We start from the raw sequence: 22175 nt of genomic DNA on the forward strand, positions 1-22175 counted from the left end.
AGTCTGATTGGACCTGGAGACAAACGGGTGGGTAAATGTAAGATGCCACATTGTTTAGGATTGTTGGTTATAAAGATGTGCATGACATCTTCAGAACTATAGTATATTTAAGGTGAGTGTCTTGACATTCCAATGAGAATCCCAATGGAGTGTTGACTTTTTAAAAAGTGTCATCATCTAGTAAGACTTATATTCTTTCTTATCTTGTGTCTTTTTTTTTTTTTTTTTTTTTTTTGAGATGGAGTCTCGTTCTGTCACCCAGGCTGGAGTGCAGTGGCATGATCTCGGCTCACTGCAAGCTCCGCCTCCCGGGTTCACACCATTCTCCTGCCTCAGCCTCCCAAGTAACTGGGACAACAGGCACCCACCACCACACCTGGCTAATTTTTTTGTATTTTTTTTTTTTTTTTTGGTAGAGATGGGGTTTCACCGTGTTAGCCAGGATGGTCTCGAACTCCTGACCTCATGATCTGCCCCCCCTCGGCCTCCCAAAGTGCTGGGATGACAGGGGTGAGCCACCGCGCCCGGCCCACTTATCTTGTATCTTGTCTGTGTTACTTTTCACTTACGATCATCTCTCTTCCTAAAGATTATGATCATCCTTAACCATCCTTTTCATGGAAAATTTCTGCACCCAAGATTGCCAAACTCATGTCTTTTATCCTTTTAAAAGCTTCTGAAGTCTCGGCTTTTCCAACCTTTTTACCCAAGTAATATGAAAACAGCTGGTTTTCACCCACTGACTCTCCTCTAATAAATATGTCACAGTCTTTTTTCATAGTCCCTGGTACTGTATTCAAAACATTTTTAATACAATCATTCTAATGCAATAAAAGTGATTTAATTTATATATTTTTTCAGGTCTGAAATTTCCAGTCTCTGTAATGCATAATGATTTTATCAAAGTCTTCACAGTCTCTCGTAACACTGAAGATGAGATTAAACAATGTGGATTCAAAGTTAAGTGTTGCTTGTTGATTAATACGATACCTTAACCTATCATTTTTTACTTGAAGACTGTGACCATCCTGAGGACAGTAAGTAACCACACTTATTTATCATGATACCTTGAAATCCCGGACACTCAACAAATTTCATTGAATGAATGATCAATTTTAAAATCTTCATGTTAGGTACATTTTGCTTTTGCTGACAAACACTCCTTTCTCCATCTTCTGGTAGGACATCCTAGTGATGAGGGGAAACCATTCCTTCCATATTTTTGTGCACGTGGTTTGGACTTTGGCTGCCTCAAAGCTCCCACCCCACTCCTGATATAGGCATGCGGTTGCTTATCTGGGTTTCATCCTTCTAGCCATGATAATTTATTCAGGAATGGATACATGGCACACCCAGGCCAATAACACTCAAATCCGAAGCATCAGGTAGAAATGTTGAGAAGGAGAAGCACTCTCTATACTGAGAATCCTAACTCTATGGACACCACCAATCTGGAGCTGCCAGAGGCCACCCCATAGACAGAGCCAGCTAATAGAGCCAGCACATAATAAAGAAGAATTAAAACACAAGGAGGGAGTCACAGCCAAAGTTCTGCTCATATTTGTTGAGCCCCAGAGCTAGCAATGACAGACAATGATCTACATTTGGAATTTTCAGTAACATGAACTATATATTCTTTTTTAAAGCTAGTTTGAGTTGTGTTGACGTCATTAAACTTTTAACCTGTGATTTAGTCTTTAAAAAATAAAGTTTTATAAAGGTTTTAGAAGTTAACTTATACTGATTTACATAAATCCCGATTAAGAATTTCATAAACCCCCTGACAAGCAGCAGTATAGTTAAATAGCCTGGCCTTACTGAACCCATAACCAGGAGTCCAAGCCAAAATGAAAGGCCTGGTGTTGGGTGATAAGGACAGGGTTGTGTGTATACAGGGAGAAGTGCTTAGACGTAGTGCCCGGAAGAAAATAAATCAGGAAATGACAGTGAGTGGAATAAGTTTTGTAGTAGAAGATGAGAAAATTAGTCTAAGGTGGGGAAAATGGGAAGCAAGGAGAGTACATAATACAATTTCTTTTGAAGGGCTTTGCATGTGGTTGATATATGGCCTTTTGTTCCTTCTCTAGATTTATCTCCTATCACTGCTCCTCTTGCGCTTCCTAATTCAAGCTGCTTCCAACCACCAGTGGTTGCCTAAGTAGGCCTTGTAGATTCTTTCCTCAGTGCCTTTGCATATACTTTGTCCTGTGCCAGGAATGCCCTTCCCATCCCTCACTCAGCCTTCAACAGTCAGCCTCAGCCTCCCTTTGAGAAGCCTCGAGGGACCCCCTTTCTGCCTTGTGATCCACCTCCATGGGAAGGCCTGATCTCTGCACCTCTGGAGAAAACATCTTCCTCATTTTATTTTTCACTCATCTATAACACAAACTCCCTCAGCAAGGAGACCTTGTCTAATTCACTTTAACATCCCCAGTGCCCAGTACAATGTATAGCCTATAATACATACTTCAAAAATATGAATTGATAAAATACATTGAATTTCATGAAGAAATATTTAAGATGACCAATAACAAAATAGTAGGTTCTGTACGTTCATCAACCCCAGACAAAAGACTAAAGCAAAATATCATCCTACTAAAAGATCAAATAAATATGTTGAGCATTTACTATGGAATAGCACTAGAAAGAAAATTTCTCTCCATTCTCATCCAACACACGGTCCAACCTTAAATGTAAAGCAGATCCTCCTCCAGCTCCCTGTTGCCCTCCAGCCCACTTAGAGTCATCTTTCTGCCAGAACAGGCCTTTCCTGTGAGTCTAACTGATCTTACAAATGCAGCATGAGCTCAGCTATCAGAATGCTTCTATATTTTGTCAGCCCCATATTTTGCTCTATATTTAAGCAAACACAGAATAATGACCAAGTATCTGTGTGTAATTGTCATTTTATTCTAAAGCACTACATGTAGCTGAGTTTTATTGAAGGGTTTTAGTGATTATGATCTGACCTAAGGAAATGACAATTCCCCTAGGTTCTCAAATAGGTTTTCCTAAACAAAATAGGTTTTCTAGTAGGTTTTCCTAAATAAAAAGGCAAATTTTATTTTAGACTGAATACTGCTTAGGGCAGATTCTTTACAAATCTTCTAGGGGAACTAAGGAGTTTATTTCAAGTATTTTAAGTACTAATAATGTAGTAGAAGAATTAAACTTAGAGTGGTTTCAAAGTATAAAACAACAATGAATGGAGATAAGTTAGCAGAAGACAGACTTTAGCTTAAAGTAAGGGAAGATTTGTCCTATAATTAAAGCTGTCTAGCAACGGAAGGGGCTGAATTCCAAAGCAGAAAATTTACCAAGAGTCATAAAAAGAAATATTCCCATAAATTTTATGTCTTCCAGATATTACTTCATTAATGATTATGGCATTTTGAAATATGTAACAAAGCCATAGGTCTCCTTTTTGTAGATGAACAAATCGACAGGCTTAAATCATTTGCCCAGGGTCACATATTGACTGATGCATGCCTGATGTTCTCTTTCTTGTATAATATTTCTTTATTGTCTTAGGAAATAATAAGCTTCCTGCAATTGCAGGTGATGTTACTTGTTGCTATTCAATTCTTGATCTTCAAGGCAAAACTCAAGTTTTCTATTATCTGAGAGTTGGCCTCGTTGGAACCTTTTAATAGATAAAGCTTTTATAGTTCTGCAAATTCTTAGCATAGCACTTTAATTAGTTTTAACCAATTTTGCATTGAAAAAGTTAGATGATAATGATTAGCCTGCAAATTAGTAGATCATCTGTAACAAGTGTTAAAACATTAAATGTCAATATGTTATTACAAATACAGTAGCAGCTAGGGAAATAAATGTCAAAGTTTTCATTATTTTTTTTGGTAGTTTCAGTAGTATCAACCAATGGTATCTGCAGTTAATAGCTCAATCTTTTTATTAAGAAAAAAGTACTAGCATTGAACCATAGTGCAAAATGAGATATAAATTTCCCTCAGCTCCTTGAAGTTAACAGGGCAACTCTTTCTTCCACAGAAGGGTCACAATTCCAAATTAAGTTAGCATTACAAATGTATGGAGATGGGGAAACTAAGATCCTTAAAGAGGAAAAAGGGGGAAAACAGTCAATTTACAGAATAAAATTATAAATAATCAGCCAGGCGCGGTGGCTGGTGCCTGTAATCCCAGGACTCTGGGAGGCCAAGGCAGGTCGATCATGAAGTCAGGAGACTGAGACCATCCTGGCTCACACAGTGAAACCCCATCTCTACTAAAAATACAAAAAAATTAGCCAGGCATGGTGGCCGGCACCTGCAGTCCCAGCTACTCGGGAGGCTGAGGCAGGAGAATGGCATGAACTTGGGAGGTGGAGCTTGCAGTGAGCCAAGATCAGGCCAGTACACTCCAGCCTGGGCAACACAGCAAGACTCCATCTCAAAAAATATATATAATAATTTAAAATAATCAATAAATAATAAATTGTCTTTTCTTCCTTAGTAGTAAAAGAAATAGAAAATGAAATTACAGTAAAATACAATGATTTTTACATATCAAGCTGAAAGGTTTTAACAACACAAACACTCCATGCTGGTGACAATGCAATGAAACTAGAGCTCCGTGGTAGGTGGCCTCTCAGATTGTCCCCAGTGATTCCTGCCTCCTTGAATTCATGCCTTGTGTAATCCACTACCCTCACGAGTGAGCTGGACTTAGTAACTTGCTACTAACTAACAAAATAGAGCAAAAGTGGGAGATGTCACTTCCAAAGTTACCTACAAAAAAAAAAAAAGTGACTTTCATGTTGCTTCCTCTCTCCTACTGTCTCTCCTGCTCCCTCTGAGAGAAGCAGCTGCCATGTTCTAAGCCGACCTACGAAGAAACCAATGTGGCAAGGAACAGGTATCTCCGGCCAAGAACCAGTGAGGACCTGAGGTATGCCAACAGTGACCTGAAAGAGCTCAGAAGCAAATCCTGCCTCAGTGGAGCCTTGAGATAATTCACCACGGGCAGACACCTTGATTGTAGTCCTATGAGAGACCCTGAACCAGAGGAATTGAGTTAAGCCATGGCCAGATACCTGACCCATAGAAACTGGGATTAATAAATGCTTATTATTTTAAGCTCAATTTGGGAGTAATTTTTTTACACAGCAAAAGACAACTAATACATATTGTTAGTATGTATTCTAGTTTTCTGGAAAGTTAGTGTGACAATATGCATCAAGAGGCTTTTAGAAAGTTAATTATTTTTACCCAATAATTCCACATCTAAGATTCTTTTATAAAGAAATAAAGCAGAATGCAATGAAAGATTATTTGCAAAAAACCCAAAATTATCTTGATGGTAAATCTTAAAACTATTGCTTGTAATGGTTAAAACTTGGAAATAAACCAACTTGGAAATAAACCAATGTCTCAAAATTCTGGGACTACATAAAAATACCAACAAGAGTTTTTTTAAAGAAGACAATTCTGAAAAAGAAAAGTAATGAGGGATCACCAATCCTACCAGATACTAAAGCATATTTAAAAGTTACAATAACTGAAACAGGAGGTATTGGCACATGAATAGATGAATAAATGGGTCAGGACACTCCAAAGATAGACACAAAAATATACATAAATTTGAGGTGATAAATATCCTGAAAACAAGGAAGAAAAGATGGACTTTTTAATGTATATGTATACTATAGTCAAACAAGTTGCCATTTGAGAAAAATACTTTCACCAATGCTTCCAATTTTAGGCAAATTAGAGTTAAAATAGAGAATGAAAAATAGAAGACAAATGAAAGTTTTTCTAGATAATTTTGGAAGGAAGAAGGTATTTCCACAGAAAACAAAATCCAAACTCCACGCAAGAAAATGCTGATAAATTTGATGACATAAAAACTTTTAAAATACCTGCATGGGGCCGGGCGCGGTGGCTCACGCCTGTAATCCCAGTACTTTCAGAGGCCGAGATAGGCGGATCATGAGGTCAGGAGATCAAGACCATCCTGGCTAACACAGTGAAATCCCATCTCTACTAAAATTACAAAAAGATTTGCCGGGTGCTGTGGCAGGCACCTGTAGTCCCAGCTACTCAGGAGGCTGAGGCAGGAGAATGGCGTGAACCTGGGAGGCGGAGCTTGCAGTGAGCCGAGATCCGGCCACTGCACTCCAGCCTGGGTGACAGGGTGAGACTCCATCTCAAAAAAAAAAAAAAAAAAAAAAAACAGCGTGCATAGCAGGCCAGGTGAGGCTGGGGAAGAACATCACTAATATTAAAAACACTCTTTACAAAATGGCAAGGAAAAAGAATCTGCAAGAACATTAGAGTCAAAGGGCTATGTTCTTTACTCTTTAAAGGGTGCCTAAAAATAAATGTTAAAAATATGACAGAAAATGTAGAAAAATGGCTGTGATTGAAGAGTGAATATAGAGAAAATGAAATTAAAAGTTTTTAAACATAGGAAGAGATGTTCAAACTCTTTCATAATGAGAAACACAAATTAAATGATATAACAAGTTATCACCTACTGGAATGACAAGGTCCAAAGTGTTTGATAGTATGAGTGTGTGGGAAAGAGACACTTTGAAACTTTGCTGATGGAAGTATTCATTGCTACAACCTTTTTTTTTTTTGAGATGGAGTCTCGCTCTGTCACCCAGGCTGGAGTGCAGTGGCACGATCTCGGCTCACTGCAAGCTCCGCCTCCCAGGTTCACGCCATTCTCCTGCCTCAGCCTCCCGAGTAGCTGGGACTACAGGTGCCCGCCACCACACCCGGCTAATTTTTTGTATCTTTAGTAGAGACAGGGTTTCACTGTGTTAGACAGGATGGTCTTGAACTCCTGACCTCGCGATCCGCGCGCCTCAGCCTCTCAAAGTGCTAGGATTACAGACATGAGCCACCGCGCCCGGCCCCCTGTTTGTTTTTTAAAAGTTCTCATGGCTGAGCATTTTCTTCATGTCCTTATAAAAAATGAACAATATACTGACTTTCACAAATGTCACAGAAAATTGATAAGGACAGAGAAATGGAAGAAAAGGTATAATCAATCTTCCAGGTGTAACAGTTTGCTTTTCTGTTAAGTGTCTTTTCCAAAAGCAATTACTAAGGATGGAGTGAAACCTGCACCAAAAGAAAAACAAACAAGTCAACATAAACCTTCCTATGCCTTCCTAAGTTAAAATGTTAGACTGGGCAGGTAATTGTCTCTCCCTTTGGAAACAGAGTGCACGACATGAACTGTGTATTTTGTGGTTTGTGATTTGAGGAAGGTCCATGCTAAAGGCAAAAATATTTACTCACTTATTTCAATCTGCCAACAATGCAAAAAAAATCTACTGGTCAATGTAGAAAATGAAATGGCATACTATTCCTCAGATTTATAAAGGTATTGAAATACATGTATTTATAGATACACCTCTCAATTTGGCATCATCCATTGATAGATGATCTTTATCTGCAGGATCCTTTTTTTTTTTTTTTTTGAGATGGAGTTTTGCTCTTGTTGCCCAGGCTGGAGTGCAATGGCACAATCTCAGCTCACCGCAACCTCCGCCTCCTGGGTTCAAGTGATTCTCCTGCCTCAGCCTCCCAAGTAGCTGCGATTACAGGCACCCGCCACCATGCCCAGTTAATTTTTTGTATTTTTAGTAGAGACGGGGGTTTCAGCATGTTGACCAGGCTGGTCTTGAACTCCTGACCTCAGGTGATCCGCCTGCCTCGGCCTCCCAAAGTGCTGGGATTACTGGCATGAGCCACCGTGCACGGCCCCAGGATCCTATCTTAAGGTTAGAGTAGTAGGGGGTTTCAGGAAGGCAAGTGCCACAGGCAGGAAGGTCTGTGTTTTGTGATAGTGACAGGATTTTACTGATGCATGGGGAGAAGAGAAAGAATGTCTGGACAACCTGGGTGTAAAATGCATAGGGTTTGGCACAGCAAAGGAGGGATACTAGATGAACTGAAATGAATTGAAGGGTGTGGGCAGGGTTGCCCCAAATCATGTTTGGGACTCTGATAAATGATTGCTTCCCAGGATAATCCCAACCCATTTGCACATACACTGGTCCAAGAAGAGAGTGCTCAGCTTTTCTCAGGCAGGTAGAAGGCCAGAGCCCAGCTTCTTCTGAGTTAGAAAAGGATTCCAATGTCATATCCCAAATTTCCAAAGTAGAGTCTAGCAGTCCATATTTTTGGAAAGTTTCCTATCTGATTCTGAGTTATGAGAACTGTCATCCACTATTTAAGAATGCCTTCTCGGCCAGGCATCGTGGCTCATGCCTATAATCCTAGCACGCTGGGAGACTGAAGCGAGTGGATTACCTGAGGTCAGGAGTTCAGGACCAGCCTGGCCAACATGGTGAAACACCGTGTCTACTGAAAATATAAAAAAATTAGCTGGGTGCAGTGGCTACAGACTTCGTCTCAAAAAAAAAAAAAAAAAAAAAAAAAATCTCTACCATATCTTAATCGGAATGACTCTTGTATTGTGCACCTCATTCTTTTCTTAGGCTTTGAGGGTGTTATGTTTCAGACCAATGTATTGCTCTGATAGCCTAAAACATGGAGAACCATCTGAAATTTTTCACTGGCCAGTACTGTATAAATAGTTGCTAAAGAATTAAGTCGTCATTATCAAAAGACAAATTTCAGTAATATATCACTCGTTTAAACCTAAACAAAAGGTAGGATGGATGAGCAATCAATATTTGTGCTCCTTTTTTCTATCGACTACAGTTTCCTAGTAGGAAAATCAGTATATAATTTTATTCTGAGTCACCAAGAGAGTAGAATAACAAATTCTCATAAATGAAAGGGAACCTAAAAGTCATTCAGTTGAACATCCCTTCTAATTCCTAAGTCTCTACTACAGCTCCACTCATAGGTGTATTCTGGCCTAGTACATTCCAGAAAACAGGAATGTATTAGTTAATGCAGAAAGTAGAAAACATAAGCCTGCAGATTAAAAACAAAATTATAAACACTTACATAAAAGCAATTTCAGTCACCCACAAAAGTACAAGGCTGAAGATTTGCTCATGTTTTCCTGATGTTAATTTGACATGTGATTTTAGGGTTTGCCTACACATAAGCACTAAGACTATCCACACAGAATGGGGCTTCCTTGAAATCTTGCCCTCACATTTAGGCAGAAATAGCATAATCACTATGAACTTCACAGATTAGAAACAGTTCTAAAGGTGGCAGCTCTTAGATAAAAACTCACATTCTTATTGCACTACATGTCTCTTGAAAAAGAGAGAGAAATGGGCAAAGGGTGGGTCTATGCTGCCCATGACAACAATTTAGTAGATTAAACTAAGCCAGATCCTTGCAGCAATAAAGGTGGCTATGGCGCTCCCTGATAACCCCAGTGTTTGGGCCAAGGTAAAGCAGGTGAACCTGTACTAGAAGAAATATCCTTAGTAGATATTAAATTTTATGCTTCCTAAACTACAAATATCTCAAAGGCCAAGAGAACAGTTAACCCAAGGTAGAGGCTGTTAGTTGTACATCTCTGCCACTTACACACTTTCTACACAATCTAGTAAAGATGCACAAAGAAAAAATCAGTCCTAAAGTCATGATTTCATAGACAGTCCTCGACTTGCAAATTTTCAACTTAATGATGGAGTAAAAGTGATATACTTTTTCTTTTCTTTTTTTTGAGATAGAGTCTTGCTCTATCACTCAGGCTGGAGCGCACTGGCAGGATCTCAGCTTACTGCAAGCTCCGCTTTCCAGGTTCACACCATTCTCCTCCCTCAGCTTCCCAAGTAGCTGAGACTACAGATGCCCGCCACCATGCCTGGCTAATCTTTTTTGTACTTTTAGTAGAGACAGGGTTTCACCGTGTTAGCCAGGATGGTCTCGATCTCCTGATCTCATGATCTACCCGCCTCATTCTCCCAAAGTACTAGGATTATAGGTGTGAGTAACCACACCTGGCCCAAAAGTGATACACTTTCAATATATTATTCAACATATTACATGAGATATTCAACACTTTGTTACAAAATAGGCTTTGCATTAAATGATTTTGCACAACTGTAGGCTAATGTAAGTGTTCTGAGCACACTTAAAGCAGGCTAAGCTAGGCTGTGAAGTTCAGTAGGTTACGTGTATTAAATGCATTTTCAAATTATGATCTTTTCAACTTAACGGCAGGTAATTCAGGACAGACTCCCGTCATAAGTCAAGGAACATCTGTATAATTCTTAGTTGCTTGAAGTTGACTGTATCCACATGGCCTTTCTTCTGTCTCAATAAGACAAGTCTGGTGCTAGGCAAATTATTTAACCTCTCTCTCTGTCCTCAGGTTTCTCCCATGGAAATGATGATCTTCTAAAAATATGACACAGTGTTTCTACCCCATGGTAACTTTTTTTTTTTTTTTTGAGATGGAATCTTGCTAATTTTTTGTATCTTTAGTAGAGACGGGGTTTCACCGTGTTAGCCAGGATGGTCTTGATCTCCTGACCTCATGATCCGCCCTCCTCGGCCTCCCAAAGTGCTGGGATTACAAGCATGAGCCACTGCGCCCGGCCCCCATGGTGAAAAATTTTAATGTCTCCACATTGACCCCCCCCCAAAAAAAAAAACACACGCACACACAGAGATAACAGAGTTCAAAACTAGTTTTCCCTTCCATTCATTCCCAATTTACTCTTCTACCTGGGACTACCTAGTCCCTGACAATGTCTTGAGCTTTTATACCTTCAGCCACCTGAAAAATTTTTTTTTTTTTTTTGAGACAGAGTCTCACTGTGTCACCTAGGCTGGAGTGCAGTGACATAATCTCAGTTCACTGCAGCCTCCACCTCCTGGATTTAAGGAATTCTCCTGCCTCAGCCTCCTGAGTAGCCAGGATTACAGTTGTGCTCCACCATGCCTGGCTAATCTTGTATTTTTAATGGAGACGGATTTCACCATGTTGGCCAGGCTGGTCTCGAACTCCTGACCTCAGGTGATCATCCCGCCTTAGCCTCCCAAAGTGCTGGGATTACAGGCACAAGACACCACGCCTGGCTAGTCACCTGAAATTCAATCCCTTCCCCGTGCACACTTTTTTTCTTTTTAGAGAGATGGGGCCCTGCTATGTTGCCCAGGCTGGTCTCAAAACTCCTGGCCTCAAGTGATCTTCCTGTCTCAGCCTCCCAAAATGCTGGAATTACAGGTGTAAGCCACCACTCCCATGCACACTTTAACTCTGCCTATTGATTCTTTGAACATAGCTGAATTTTCTTTCTTTCTTTCTTCTTTTTTTCTTTTTTTTTTTTTTAGACATTGTTTTGCTCATTGCCCAGGCTAGAGTGCAATGGCGCAATCTTGGCTTACTGCAACCTCCACCCCCAGGGTTCAAGTGATTCTCCTGCCTCGGCCTCCCGAGTAGCTGGGATTGCAGATGCCCGCCACCATGCCTGGCTAATTTTTTGTATTTTTAGTAGAGATGGGGTTTCACCATGTTAGCCAGGCTGGTCTTGCAGTCCCGACCTCATGATCCACCTGCCTTGGCCTCCCAAAGTGCTGGGATTACAGGCATGAGCCACAGCGCCTGGCCAAAGTTTTCTATTTCTGAGCTCATTGTTCTATGGCATTTTCCTGGCCCTTGTGATGAGCTGCCGAGTACCAATATAGGCTGCACAGGTGACTCCATCCTCCCAATGAGGCTATTTACTACTTGAGTTAAGGCATGTTCCTTAGGGTCTAGGGTTGCCAAATAAAATTCAACTAGTTGTCCAGTTAAATGTGAATTTCAGATAAACAACAATTTTTTAGCATAAGTTTGTCCTGTGCAATATTTCAATTTCAAGTCCATTCAGGGTAGAGGTTGTCAGCTGAGTTGTCCATTTCGCACCCACAGTTTCTATACAATCTAAAAAAAGTTTTCATGCAGTTATTTAGAACACACACTAAGAAGTTGTTTCTCTAAAATTCACATAAACTGGGTCACCTGTGCTTTTATTTGCTAAATCCACTAACTCTACTGGGGACACCTGTATCACTTTAAATGCTCAGAACAGAACTTCACGATACTGAGTGCTCAAAGTGTGTGTTCATTAGTTTAGCGACTGTAATTTAATCTAGACAAACTTGAAGACGGCTGTTACAGAATACAGTGTTTCCAGCATTCAGCCTTTGGTGCCTCCTTGTTTCAAGGGATCAACCGTCAATTCATCTGATGCCTCTTCTGAGTTAGCAGGATAACCCGGAGTCTGACCTAGGCTGGGTCAGTTATCAAGCAGTCGCAGTGGGGCATGGAAGTTGGAAGGATTGATTCAATGCTGAGACCCAAGGCAACAAGTTCCAGACCCAAGGCAAGGCAGGATTCACAGCACCAAGTGTGGATGAGAAGGGAAGGGTTTATAGCAGAAGGGTGGGCACGACTGAGAGAGTAAGTTCAGGGGTTGCCATGGACAAGGTCCTGATGCAAGAGCATGTGACCGAGATAATCTCACAAAGCAGCTGTAGCCACACGGATAGCACTGAACCCATTTGGGCAAAACCCTTCCTCCATTTTACTAAAGCAATCTTCTACATATTACCTTGACTGTTCTCTGTGTCTTCCTTTGGACTGTTCTGTGTTAGCTTTATCCTGAGAATGAAATAGTTGTGTCTTTCTAAATTTGTGCCACACCAGAGACATAGGTGGGAAAAGAGATGCATGATCTTTAAAAGAATACCATGCTTCCAAGGTGGTACTGCTCTAAAAAGATTCAAAGTTTCCTATAGCAAACATGGAGAGGCAGGCACAATCGGAAAGTCTGTGGCACACTGTAGGAGAATGGCAGGAGGTCTTGAAGAGAGGTCACAAAGGGAGGAGGTGGCCACACAGGTGCTTTTTAGACCAGCCTTTTTTTTTTTTTTTTTTTTTTTTTTTTTTTTTTTTTTGAGATGGAGTCTCGCTCTGTTCCCCAGGTTGGAGTGCAGTGGCGTGATCTCAGCTCAGTGCAAGCTCCGCCTCCCGGGTTCATGCCATTCTCTTGCCTCAGCCTCACGAGTAGCTGGGACTACAGGCACCCGCCACCATGCCCCACTAATTTTTTGTATTTTTAGTAGAGACGGGGTTTCACCATGTTAGCCAGGATGGTCTCAATCTCATGACTTCGTGATCTGCCTGCCTCAGCCTACCAAGGCAACCTCCACCTCCTGGATTCATGCAATTCTCCTGCCTCAACCTCTCAAGTAGCTGGGATTACAGGTGCTCACCACCACACCTGGCTAATTTTTGTACTTTTAGTAGAGACAGGGTTTTGCAATGTTGGCCAGGCTGGTCTCAAACTCCCGGCCTCAAGTGATGCACCTGCCTTGGCCTACCAAGTACTGGGATTACAGGCATGAGCCACCACGCCCAGCCTTAAAGTAGCCTTTTAAGTGTCACCTTCCCCATGAGATTCCTGAAACCCTTCTACCAGTACTGTATGGTCACTTCATCCTCAGTGACGTGCTGACTATTTTCCTCACTGGATGTTTTCTCTGGGTTTTCACCAAGTAAACCAAAATCACTTGTAAAGAACCAATGGGCCACAGAACAGTGTTGCTGACTGGCTGACGGATTGGTCCTCCAGAGTCAGTGGTGCAGCAGGTGTTGCCTAGACCTGCAACGAATCCCATCTGGGCCAAGAATAAAAGTACTTAGCCTCTTTGCATCTCACCTTCAAAATCTACAAAACCTAAGTGGGGGTGCTGCCTGTTGAATAAAATTATTTTTTTTTTAAACCAAGTCTTACTTTGTTGCCCAGGCTGGAGTGCAGTGGTGGGATCTTGGCTCACTGCAACCTCCACCTCCTGGGTTCAAGCTGCCTCAGCCTCCCTAGTAGCTGGGACTGCATGGTGCACACCACCATGCCCAGCTAATTTTTGTATTTTTAGTAGCGACTGGGTTTCACCATGTTGGCCAGGATGGTCTCGATCTCTTGACCTCATGATCCGCCTGCCTCAGCCTCCCAAAGTGCTGGGATTACAGGCATGAGCCACCGTGCCAGGCCCTGAATAAAATAATATTAACATATTAAAACATAGTAAGAACTCCATGAATGTTGCCCTACCCTCCACAACAATTTGACAATTTATGGAGATGGATGGGGGCGCGTCCATCTTTAACACTGAAAGACTGTAAATACGGACAATTAATAAATAGGGATCATCTTATAAAAATAATTTCTTGTGGAAAAGTAAAAGCAAAGGAAGACACAGAAAAATCTAAGGAGCATGCATGAATTAGCAGATCCAGATGACACACAAGGTAAGGCATTAATAAAACTGGCAGATGCATCCACAGGGTCCTTTCTCATTTTGCCTCAAAGACTTCTGTGAAACTGAAATGATGGGTGGAGTACTGAAGTGTTGAATCTTTATATCTTAATAAAGACCTGGGAGATAGAGTGATTAGTAACTTAATGAGATTTCCTGGATGTTTCTGAGAGATGTTGCAAATACTAGTAAGCAAAGGTAAAATAATGCAAGTATATTTATATAAAATAAGCTTGGGAACACAGGTAAGACACAGCTGTATAAAATTCAATGTAAAAATGCTAACTCATTCAACTGAGACATTCACCATGCCCAAGGGACTGGAGGAAATAGGAAACTAACAATGATAAAAAGCACCAAGGGGCAAACAAGAAGAGCAGATTATAAAGAAGTTTATATTACGAGCTAGGCCATGAAGGAAAACAAACGCCACTGTTTGGGTACATGTACAAAATTCTGTTATTCTCCTGAGCAAAGAAATAGTGTGAATCTACTGAGATTTCTCTGAGGATGACACACCAGATTTTGGGCTTCGGAATGTCACAAAGTCATGTCTGAAGTGAAGGGAGTGCGTGACAAGGAGTAGTAAGAGGAACACTAATTCTCAGAGAGAGAAACAAGGGTAGCTAAGTGGCTCATAAGAAATGGGAGGCACATAAAAGTAGTCCATAAGTATTTGCAAATGATGTGTAATGGGGGATTGCATTTTGTCTGAACAGAAATTAAGAAAGAGGAGGGACTTTTAAGGAAGAGGAATAAAGTACAATAACCTTGCAAACCCGTGAAGAGTGAAGCCATGAATCTAAAGCTGCCCAGGGAGCAACAGCAAGTCAATGTCTCTAGGCCTTTAGCACCAGCTGGGATGAGATGCTAGACTGTGCCCTTCCTCCGGTGATACAGCCTGTTGGTGTAATAGACCAAACGACCATAGAGCTGTTTCTGAGGCAGAGTTTATGATAGGAAGAAACATATGTCCTGCTCTCAGAGGGAACATCTCTCAAATAAGAGTAAGGCTGAAATCCTGGTTCCCTGCAGTTATTACGGGTCCCAACACCCAGTTTCAGCAGTAACCCAGATTCTAAGGCAATTCAGCTTAATATGTGATACTTCCATTTAACAAAGAGGACATGTGGCTTCAACACATTTCTTCTAATTAGAAAGTTTCTGACAAAGGTCAAGTGATGTAGGTGAGTTAGTGATGTGTTCCAGGACTCCAGAACAACGAACAGTTGCATTACTAAAAAATGAATTAAGTGCTAACTATTATAATGTCAAAAGTGCCAGAATTATAAAAGTTATAGCTGAGAGTCTTGGGGTATAGGGAGAAAAGGGCAGGGATTGCATTACATTCGAGAAGTGAGAGGCAGGGTCTTTCTGTAGTCAGGCAGGACAGACTGGATGGAGTAAAGGGAACTCAATAAATGAGTGCAAGAAGGAAGGAAAGTAGAAAAGCAAAGCGGAAAAAGGAGGGAAGAATAAAGGACCTGTACTCTGATTCTATGACGCTGGAAGCTCCCAAAGAATGCAGCGAGTAGAGTCTAGGGCCTCACTGGAATTCTGACCTAGAGGATCCAACGGTGCTTGAATTGTCTGCAGAAGAATAGATCATTGTAAGGACCTTACAGTTACCCCCAATGGGAAAAGTGGCCTCAAGGATTTCATAGTAAAATCATGCACTCTTTGTAATAACTATTCTCATTTCAAGAAACAGCTCTTGACTTGCTATTAAGCCCTGGGAGAGACTGGATGACTTATCATAGGAAATCAGGAGATATGTAAACTAGGTGTTATTTGATTTCTACAATCCATAAATACAGGTGTTCCTAGGAGCACTCCATTTTCAAGTGGACATGGTATTTATGAAATCAGGCTTGAGAATGTCCTGAAGGCATTAAGTCAATAGTTCACACTCATGGTGTATCCACTGAAGAAGCCTTACTCCTACAGGCTATGTTATGACCTCTCCATCTACAGACTTTTAAAGTTTGCTGAGAACTTTGCTATGACTAGTTGACCAACAGGATATTTTAAGCCTGACTTACAGATACTTCTGTCTAACCTGTTGGCACCAGACGTAGACTGCTGTAGCGGGTGGACCTTTAGGCAGTTCTTCCTCTGGGCCACTTGCTGAGAAGCAGAGAAAACCTAAAATAAGAATTTATATCAATTCACGGGCAATGATTAATAGTTCCACTAGGTTGTCAAGAACTTGAAAGGATCTGGGCACTGGGGCTCAAGCCTGTAATCCCAGTACTTTGGGAGGTCAATCCCAGTATTTTGGGAGGTCAATGCAGGAGGATCACTTGAGGTCGGGAGTTCAAGACTAACCTGGCCAGCATAGTAAGACTACATCTCTAAAATAATTTTTTTAAATTTTATAAAAACCAAAATTAGCCAGGCATGGTGGTGTGGGCCTGCAGTCCTATCTACTTGGGAAACTGAGGCAGGAAGATTGCCTAAACCCAGGAGTTTAAGGCTACAGTGAGTTTGGGCAAGAGTGTGAAACCTTGTCTCTAAAAAAGAGAGAAAGAGAACAAAAACTTGAAAGGATCAAGTTCCTTGGAGGATTTTGGAAAAAGATATTTGAGAAAGAGCTGTATGTACATGGATTCATCACAGTGGACCCACCATGAAGTGATATTTTTTGTTCCATATGAATGATGACCAAAAAGCTCCCACTGGGAAGGAAGCCTTCTATAAACAGTTATTTGTTAGTCTCTTTACCCTGCCAACCCATGGTTGCTAATGAGGTTCATGAACGGGATGACTGTGAAGATAGGAATGGAGGTTATGCAACAGCATAGACTTCCTCTCACCAAGGCTAACACTGTTGTATATCTGTGGGTCCTACTTGCTAGTAACACAGACCAACACTAAGTCCTGTCTATGGTACCCTATCACAGGGAAACAGCCAGATACCTGGCAGCTTTGATTTCCTTGTATTCATTCTATCATGGAGGGGGAAGGTATTTGTGATTACTTTGCCTCGCTTATTTTGGATTTAGATTTATTTACTACCCTTGATCACAATGTCTCTGGTAGCTTCTTTATCCCTGGACTTACCAAATGCTAGAGTCACCATCGTTATATAACACATACATACTATTGCTTCTAATTGAGGAACTCACTTTGCAGTGAAATAAACATGACAGTGGGCCAATGCCCATGATATTTCCCATGAGATTCCTCATGGGCATTGAGGAATTGAGATAGGGTCTCACTCTGTTGTTCAGGCTGGAGTGCAGTGGGGTGATCATAGCTCACTGCAACCTCGAACATCTGGATTCCGGCAATCCTCCAGTTTTACTATGTATGCCACCCCACCCAGAAGAAGCTGACCTCACAAAACAGTGGGATGGCCTATTGAAGACTCAGTTTAGATACCAGTTTGTGAGATTGAGGTGCTCTCCAACAAGATACAAACATACCCTGAACCAGAAACCGATATGCATGGTTGGTTGCTTCTCCGCTAGTCAAAATATATGGATATATTCAAACCAAGAGGTAGAAGGCAGGAACACCTCTATTACTCTTAACAAGTCGTCTCAAAATGTCTGCTTACCCCTGTCATCCACATGAGCTCAGAGGATTCAGAGGGAGTGTTCCTCAGGAACCCAACAATAGCACCATTGAATTGGAAGCTGCAAAATCTCATTTGAGGCTCATCAGGAGAAAAGGCAAAAAAAAGAGTATTAGGGTGCTGAGTAGGATGAGTGATCCTGACTATCAAGTGTAAGCAGTGTTATTGTTTCAGTATGGGGACAGTTTCCCTGAGTGACTTTATTATAGTTCCATATTCAGTGGTAAAATCTACTAGAAGACAACAGCAACCCACACAGATAGGTTTTAGAACCCTCAGAGATAGAGATGGAAAATGCTGATAAAGGATGCTGACCAGCTGAGGTGGCTGAAGATAAAGTATCAATTATGGCCTTGGGGTTAGTTCTAGAAATAAGGAATACAGCTTTGTAGGCTTACAGCCTCCGATATTTATTTATGAGACTCTTTTCTCTTATTTCCTCTTCCTTTCTCCTACTCTTTTATATATGGTGCTGTGGTAGAAGTAAGCTTTAGAATTTAGTCCAGAATATCAAAGCATGATATGATGGAACCAGAGATGCTGGTTCTGGGGTTAGATGTAGTAACTGTTGTGCCTTGACCACATACCCACCTGGATGAGGGGTGCTAACATTACTAGACAGGTATGTTTTCTATTGTTTAATGTTAATAAGGAGAAAAGACAATATGTTAACATTGTACAGCCTAGTGGGCTACAGTGAACAACCACTATTCTTTGTGTTCTCCAACATCTGCACACTGTTACTATGGCTGGAGATTTCCCAACCTTGTAAGACTGACCTCACTACTCACGAGTGAAACTCAAAATGCCAGACACTCACTTCCCCAGATTCTCCCTCAGACATTGGGAAGGAGGTTGCGGGTTTGAAGAAGCAGGGATTGCAAAGAAGCTATTCTTGTGACAGTAATAGCAGGCATGGAAGCTGCAATTGGCTTCCAGAGGCAGCAGCAGGTATGAGTCTATCAGTAGCACCCACTGTTCAACATTGGTATGGTAGTATTAGGTTGGTACAAAACTATTTGCGGTTTTGGCCATTGAAAGCAATGGCCAAAACCGCAATTACTTTTGTACCAACCTAATAACAATATCTTCACAGGCTCTGTTCTGATGCATAATGTGAACATGGTGTTGGCTACAGAATCTCCAAGCCTGGATTTCCAGCCTTATCAGAGATTCTGTGAGTCACCACCATATTTCAGCAAATCCCCTTTCTGCTTCAATTAATAAGAGTCGGTTTCTTTTGCTTGTAACTGAAAACCATGACTGATGCTTTCAGGTTCTGGAGGAAGTAAGATTTTATAATTCTCAAATCTCGTAAGGACTAAACTTTCAACATCTTCAGTCGGAACAACCTTTGTTCATTCTCTTCATTACTTCATTGATTTTGTTCATTCAGTCATTTAGTTTTTCATTCATTCATTCATTCAGCAACACTTACTGAACTTTTACTCTGTGCCAATTGGCAAAAACAGACATGGTCCCTCCTCTCATGCACATGTGGTTTACTAGGCAATAATCACACAAATAAATGTAACAGTGCAACTGTGATAACTGTTCAGGAAAGAACCATATTATAGGGAGAATTAATCATCATCAAATCCAAGGAAGATTTCTTTGAGCAACTGATGACTGAGCCGGAATCTGAAAAAAGAGTGAAAATTAGCTATGTGACAGCGAAGGAGAGAAAGACGTTTCAGACAAAGGAAATAGTATAAGCAAAGGCTCTATAGCAAGTTGAGCAAAGTGCCTTTGAGGAACTGAAAGAAACTTACTATGGCTACAAACAAGAGAGCAGAGGGAAGCAGACTGTGAAGAAGCAGGTGTGTGGAGTCGGTGGAGACCATAACATGGCAAGCTTTGTAGCCCGTATTAAGGATGTTCTCCTTTATCTAAAAGAAGTAATAAATCATGGTAGTATTTTAAGTGGTAGCAGGGGAGGTGCGAGAAATGTAACATGCTCTGGCTGCATGTAAAATGTTTTGGAGAGGAGCAAGAGTAAATACAGGGAGGCCAGTCAGGGGATCCCAGTAGCCCAAGCAAGAGGTAAAGAAGCCTGGACTCAGATGCAACAGTAAGTGGCAGATGAGAGGATGGATGGAAATGGTATTTGGAAGTTAAGATTATCAGGATTTGTGGTTGATCAAGTGTGGAAAGTGAAAGAGACAGAATGGATGCAGTCACCATTCACTAAAAGAGGAAAATACCAGAAAAGGACCAAAAAGGAAGAGAACTGTCTTTGAAGAGAATCATGGCTATTTCTTATAATGTACTACACTCCTCAGCCAATCACCTCCAATTAAACAGATTTTATTTTCAGTGATCAAAAGTAGAATCAGGCTCTGACCTCAAAAATTTCTGCCCTCTGCTCACAGATGCCTAGTATTTTTACAGTAATGAAAGGCCAAAGCCTGAGTCAGCATACTCCACAATTACAGATAGTGTTGTATTTAGTTTCCTAGAGCTGACAATGTTGCCACAAACCAGGGAGTTTAAAACAAGAGAAATGTGTTCTTTCACAATTCTGAAGACCAGAAGTCCAAAATCAGAGTGTCAGTAGGGCCATGTCCCCTCCAAAGGCTCTCAGAGAGAATCTCTTTCCACCTCTTCCAGTTTCTGGTGACTCCTGGTGTTCCTTGGCTTCGGTAGCATAACTCTTATCTGCCTCCTTCTTCATATGGTCTTCTTTCTGTATGTCTCTGTCTCCTCCTTTCTCATCTCATATACGAACAATCATTGAATTTAGGGCCCATCATGAAGCCAGAGTGATCTCATCTTGAATTTGTTAATCTCATTATGTCTGTAAAACCCTATTTTGAATTGAGGTCATATTCACAAGTACTAGGGGTTATGATGTGGACATATCTTTTGGGGGCCACTGTTCAGCCCACTACAGATGTAAAATGTTAACAGGTTGCTTAGATACACGTAGAGGAGTTTTAGCTGAAACAGCATTTCTCAGAGTGTGTAAGACAAATATTAGTTCCTCAAGATGCTAAAAAAAAAAAAAATTGTTACCATGGTCAAAGTTTGGAAAACACTGAACACTCCATACCCTTCTTATGATTCCTAATTTACATACACACGTTAAAGTTTCTGAGAAGTCCTGCAGTAATGAAACCCATTCAAGTTACTCAACCCAGAACTTTACAATCTTATTTGATGCATAACCTTTTCCTTTTGGTGACAAAGCACCTGCCCACTGACATCTGAAAAACTGTCCAAGGGCCATACTCACAGATATGCTAAGATACCATCAGTTAGCAATCAGTGATAAATAGTTTGGGGTTCCAGATTTTTCTCAGTTTTGGTGAGGAAGAAAAATGAAAGAAGGTCTTAAACATTGAAGGCTGGAGACGGAATGACCACTGGATTCAGGAGGGAGTGAGTGCTGGGGTTGACTGGGCAGAATGCTGGCAAGTAACAGAAAGGTGAGATTGGTGGCACAAAAGAAATTTTGCTCAAAGAATTTTTTATTCACCTCACACTGTGAGGAGACAACACAAGCTGTGAAACAGGTTTTTGGTTGATTGCTTGGATTTTTTATTTGTCGGGTTTTTTTTTGAAGTCAAGTAAAAGCACGTACAGGCAACTTTGTGATTTATAGTCGTTTTTCTTTTGTATTTTCTCTAACATGATGATTTCCTTGTAAAAGGGCATGTTTCCCATGGGTTTTATTAATCGAAGTGCCACTGTAACTACATTTCTGTCATCCTGAATTCCCCCTAAAGTTGCTGTGAAAAGCAGTCATCATTTTTCCCTTAGTTTCTCCATTACTGAATAAATATAACAGAGCAATGTCTTGGTCAATGAGAATCCTGATGCTTCATGAGCTATAAACCTATCCATGAGCTATAAACCTATATATGAGCTATAAACCTATATATCCCTGCCTTTCAGCCAATATGAGCAAGCAAGCCCAAGCTATCAGGAGATCTGGTCACTCCCCAAGCAGCCAAGATCAGACTGGGGGCCAAGGTTCCAGAGAAAACGCAATTCTCTTATCCACCATGATTCCTTCCTTGACCCCTTTGATTCTTGCACTTCATGTGGGGCTGTGGCTCTACCTCCTGGCTGTGCATTGTCTGGGCAAAAAGGACACAGAAGATCTCTAAGCCTCTGGTATCATTTCTTCTTTTGCCACACCAAAGCTAGGGCTTAACTTCCTTTTTCTGGGCTTACTGTCAACTATTTGGGAAGAAAAATGTGTGTTCTTCATTCTTCATTTGCTAAGACCTTCTTACTTCTCCTCAGTGGGCCAGCTGACTGAGCCTGCAGTCAGTGGATGGAGGTACAGGCCCCTCCACTATTCTTCATGCACTTCTGGATTTTAGCCAGCACTGCTGTGCATTAAGGTCTGTGTTGGGTCATGCGGGTGG

Source organism: Macaca mulatta, chromosome 13 (genome assembly GCF_049350105.2).
Source record: "Macaca mulatta isolate MMU2019108-1 chromosome 13, T2T-MMU8v2.0, whole genome shotgun sequence".
Lineage (NCBI taxonomy): Eukaryota > Metazoa > Chordata > Mammalia > Primates > Cercopithecidae > Macaca > Macaca mulatta.